Raw genomic sequence first — 5698 nt, forward strand, 5'->3', positions numbered from 1 at the left:
AGGTTAGGACATGAACATATTATGTTCAGGGGTCATGACTTAATACATAACCATGTGGCCTCTGGACACAAAGCCTGGTCCTTCCCATGTATGAATTACTCTCACACCATTACAACATCCCAAGTACCTTATGCTATTTCAGAAACAAATCTATGTAAAAATCCCATATGCATCATTTATGGACATTTTCCATCAAGGGAAAGATTCCTCTTTGTCTTTGGAACTGGGAAACCTAGAAAAGATGACACATGCTTCCAAAATACAAGTGAAGCAAAAGCATGGAAAAGACATCTCCCATGCAGAGTGAAGTAATTTGAAGGCAAAAAAGGAGTTCATAGTTCCTAAGCATGTACAACCCCAAAAAAAGGACACATTCTGCTAGATTGCAAGGCTTGAGAGTAATGTGTGGCTGGATGGTTTGTCCTCCCATCCAGCTGGAGCAGCAGCCCCACACTATCCACACACTTGCATGGTGGCCACTTTCTCCATGAACTCTTTATTTTTCATTTTTTATAATGAAATCATTATATTGTAACATGCTTCTCCAATTGAAATATTAAAATTAATATTTAATTTTGAACATATTTTTAAATTCTACATGCATACTTTTGAATATCTAAACTACATGTTAAACAGCTGAATACATTGTACTCACTGCAGATCTTTAAACACCAACAATCTATTAGTATACCTACAACTACAGGACAAATTTGGATAGAGGTCTTAGATAATTTTTAAGCTCACTTTAAGAGCACCAATCATTAACAATCATGTTTTTACATTTTATTCACAAACACTGATACAACCTGTTTATGTTAAAACAAATATTTTCTTTACAAATGAATGCATATTAAAGTAGTTTAACTGAGTGGGCTTTTTTCCAATCTGTTTGTTAAATAATCTATTTTCACAATATCTAAATCTACTTTCCAGCAATCTTTTCCATCATTACCACCAGATACTTTTCCAAATTTTTAGAACAGTTTTTTTTAAAAAGAGAGAAATCATCAAATTCCAGTACATATATCTTACAGATATCTTACATCTAATACACACAGCTTTACAGTTCATGCAATTGGCAGTGTCCAAAAAATCAGTTACTAACTCTCAAAAACATTTAGATATCCATTTTAACACAGTGTCTTCTAAATTTTTGTAAGAAATGTAATCATAAACATCTTTATCTTTAGAGTTCATGCTTTGTCATTTGCTGTGGTCATTGTGGAAACACTGGGTATGACTTGATGACCATTTGTGAAGTGGTCCATCTTTGTAAAAATATTATATACCAGGGGTAAAGGACAAGTCTTAGAATTGCCATATGTTACAAATTCATGAAATCAACTTCTGTATTTAAAACCATAAAACAAAGTCTACTAGACTCCAAAACTGTTGTCACTGAGTAATTCTAAATACGAGCCAACAGTACTACTACACTAAAAATGTCCAAAAATAAGGCTTCTGAAATAAATATTTCCATTCTTTAAAAAAAGACATAATAAATGTACATCACATGGTCAGTGTATGTATAAAAGACATCAGTTATGTGTCTGAAGTAAAATGACCTAGGTTTTGCTTCTGTCAACATCCTCCGTCGTTTTTAGGGCATTTTCTGGTTATGCACATGGCAATGGCCACTGTGATGGCAATCTGTACAGCTCCAATAATTGCTGCAATAAGAACAAGAGTGAGCGTTTGCCTACTTGGCACTACTTAGAGAATACTAAAGTCTGTCTTTTCACAGTGCTGTCCAGTGTTGCCTGATTCACATCTACAAGAAGCCTTCAGAGTGAAATAGGTGAATTCACATTTTCCATGGATGCAGTAACCATTGAGGTTTTCGGGACAAGGCATATGGTTTCCAACCTTCTCTTTGATCACCAGCATCTTTCACATCTGGTCGATACTGTAGTCCGTCATCTTTCTTCCCCAACAAACTAGTGTCATTGGTGTCTGTACAATGGCCAACATGCCATATATCAATTTGTTCTTGCTTTTTACAAGATGCTTCCCACATAAAACAGGGGTTGTTATAGGAGTTCCCATCAGACGCACATACAAGATTAAAACTGTATCCACTGCAATCTATATTACATACACACCCAACATTTTCTGCATCTTCATCACACTCAGTTTTGTATTTGCAAAGTCCACACTTAGAGTGCTTTCTGTGAACTTCTGTCAATGACCCGTCTTCTTCTCCTTCTCCAGATCCGGTGCCATTATCAAAGTAGCACGGCCCTCTCCTTACTACAGTTATCTCTTCCTGCTGCTTACAACCAGCCCTTCTGAGAAAACATTCGTTTTGATAAGTGTCCCCATTTGATCCACAGATGGGAATGTAATTTGTATGGCACTGAAATTGGCATGCAAATCAAACCACCTCTATCTTCTTTACAAATTCCTCCATATTTACCTGATGATTCATCAAACTCTACATCAGACTCCCTGGCATTTAATTCTGAGCAGTTGATGCTTTTGCCTTTACCGCCGGGACAGTTCCCGCCGCAGCCGCTGCCCAGGAGCTGGTTGGACTCGCGGGTCCGGGGCAGAGAGAAGGCGAAGAGCAGAAGCACCAACGTGTAGCAGCAGACGGCGAGCGGGGGCGCGACGGGCAGGTGGAGCTGCGCCTCAGCGGCCAAGGCGGCCATGGCTAGCGCCCCTGGACGGCAGGAAGCGCGGGGAGGGAGCGCAGGCCCGGGACATCCAGCCGCGCGCCGGGAGCCCCACGTCGCCAACGCTGCTGATGCCGCAGGGCCGGGGAGCGGCCGCTCAGCATCCCCCCCGGCCGCCCGCAGCGCCCACAACGCCCCGACACACTGGGATCTGGATTGAATCAGGGGTTCATGCGTGTGCGAGAGGCGCGGGAGCGAGAAGGGGCGTGCCCGCGTGGGGGAGACCAAGGCTGGGAGCGAGCACAAGCACGCCCATGGCGGGCGGGGGTCGCGAGGCAGGCGGGAGGTCCCAGGCAGGCGCAGCCCCTCGCTCCCCTCCTCGCCTTCCCTTTGTGTCTGTGGCCATCGCCGCAGCGTCACAAAGACCCCGGGTCGCCTGGTGAGGGGCGCGTGAGGGACTTCTCCCTGAACTCTTTGGTGGCAACCGAGACTTCACTGAAACTTAAGGAAGTGTTCCTCCCTCTACAAATACCAGGGTTGGGACCACATGGGTGACAGTCACCAGGGTTAACATCCCACTCTGTCTGAACACCATGATGGGCCTGCCCTTTCCAAAAGCTAGGGCAGCAGCACTTCTCTTTTAGTCCCAGTTGGTCTCTTCAGCCCAGTGTTTTTGTAGTTTGATTTTCATAGACAATTATGTGACTTTAAATATAGGTGATTGACCCCAGTCTTGAGGGTGGGCATCAGCCAGTCAGTGTGGCCATAGAGCAAGACTCACTTACTTTTTTTTTAAATTTATTTAAATTTATTTTTATTTTTTATTTTTTTTAATTTTTATCTTTTTATCTTCATTTTATTGAGATATATTCACATACCATGCAGTCATACAAAACAAATCGTACATTCGATTGTTCACAGTACCATTACATAGTTGTACATTCATCGCCTAAATCAATCCCTGACACCTTCATTAGCACACACACAAAAATAACAAGAATAATAATTAAAGTGAAAAAGAGCAATTGAAGTAAAAAAGAACACTGGGGACCTTTGTCTGTTTGTTTCCTTCTCCTATTTTTCTACTCATCCATCCATAAACTAGACAAAGTGGAGTGTGGTCCTTATGGCTTTCCCAATCCCATTGTCACCCCTCATAAGCTACATTTTTATACAATTGTCTTCGAGATTCATGGGTTCTGGGTTGTAGTTTGATAGTTTCAGGTACCCACCACCAGCTACCCCGATTCTTTAGAACCTAAAAACGGTTGTCTAAAGTGTGCGTAAGAGTGCCCACCAGAGTGACCTCTCGGCTCCTTTTGGAATCTCTCTGCCACTGAAGCTTATTTCATTTCCTTTCACATACCCGCTTTGGTCAAGAAGATGTTCTCCGTCCCATGATGCCAGGTCTACATTCCTCTCCAGGAGTCATATTCCACGTTGCCAGGGAGATTCACTCCCTTGGGTGTGTGATCCCATGTAGGGGGGTGGGCAGTGATTTCACCTTTCAAGTTGGCTTAGCTAGAGAGAGAGGAGCAACAAAGAGGCATTCAGGAGGAGGCTCTTAGGCACAATTATAGGGAGACCTAGTGTCTCCTTTGCAGCAACCATCTTCCCAAGGGTAAAACCTAAGGTAGAGGGCTCAACCCATCAAACCACCAGTTGTTCCTACTATATCCATCAGAAATTAACAGACCATAGTCATTCCTGGGCATCCCCGGAACGTTAAATAGCATATCTGTTCTTGTTGGATTATTGTTCCCCCTTCCTTAATTGCTCTCTATTGCTAGTTCCCCTACATTCTACATTATAAACCATTTGTTTTACATTTTTCAAAGTTCACATTAGTGGTAGCATATAATATTTCTCTTTTAGTGCCTGGCTTATTTCTCTCAGCATTATGTCTTCAAGGTTCATTCATGTTGTCATATGTTTCACGAGATCGTTCCTTCTTACTGCCGTGTAGTATTCCATCGTGTGTATACACCACATTTTCTTTATCCACTCATCTGTTGAAGGACATTTGGGTTGTTTCCATCTCTTGGCAAATTGTGAATAATGCTGCTATGAACATTGGCGTGCAGATATCTGTTCGTGTCACTGCTTTCTGATCTTCCGGGTATATACCGACAAGTGCAATCGCTGAATCGAATGGTAACTCTATATCTAGTTTTCTAAGGAACTGCCAGACTGACTTCCAGAGTGGCTGAACCATTATACACTTCCACCAACAATCAATAAGAGTTCCAATTTCTCCACATCCCGTCCAGCATTTGTAGTTTCCTGTTTGTTTAATGGCAGCCATTCTAATCGGTGTGAGATGGTATCTCATTGTGGTCTTAATTTGCATCTCACTAATAGCTAGTGAAGCTGAACATTTTTTCATGTGTTTCTTGGCCATTTGTATTTCCTCTTCAGGGAACTGTCTTTTCATGTCTTTTGCCCATTTTATAATTGGGCTGTCTGCACTAATGTCATTAAGTTGTAGGATTTCTTTATATATGCAAGATATCAGTCTTTTGTCAGATACATGGTTTCCAAAATTTTTTTCCCATTGAGTTGGCTGCCTCTTTACCTTTTTGAGAAATTCCTTTAAGGTGCAGAAACTTCTAAGCTTCAGGAGTTCCCATTTATCTATTTTTTCTTTTGTTGCTTGTGCTTTGGGTGTAAAGTCTAGGAAGTGTCTTGAAGATGTTTTCCTACATTATCTTCTAGGAGTTTTATGGTACTTTCTTTTATATTGAGATATTTCATCCATTTTGAGTTAATCTTTGTGTAGGGAGTGAGGTAGGGGTTCTCTTTCATTCTTTTGGATATGGATATCCAACTCTCCCAGCCCCATTTGTTGAAAAGACCATTATGACTCAGTTCAGTGACTTTGGGGGCCTTATCAAAGATCAGTTGGCCATAGATCTGAGTGTCTATCTCTGAATTCTCAACTTGATTCCATTGATCTGTATGTCTATCTTTGTGCCAGTACCATGCTGTTTTGACATCTGTGGCTTTATAATAAGCTTCAAAGTCAGGCAGTGTAAGTCCTCTCACTTCGTTTTTCTTTTTTAGAGTGTCTTTAGCAATTCGAG

At 41.6% G+C, this 5698-nt stretch overlaps 1 pseudogene; it reads right to left on the reverse strand.

Annotated features, from left to right (window-relative positions):
- Nucleotides 1-1542: 1542 nt before the first annotated feature.
- Nucleotides 1543-2651, reverse strand: LOC119515601 (annotated as a pseudogene).
- Nucleotides 2652-5698: the final 3047 nt, after the last annotated feature.

This window comes from Choloepus didactylus, chromosome 19 (assembly GCF_015220235.1).
Source record: "Choloepus didactylus isolate mChoDid1 chromosome 19, mChoDid1.pri, whole genome shotgun sequence".
Classification (NCBI taxonomy): domain Eukaryota; kingdom Metazoa; phylum Chordata; class Mammalia; order Pilosa; family Megalonychidae; genus Choloepus; species Choloepus didactylus.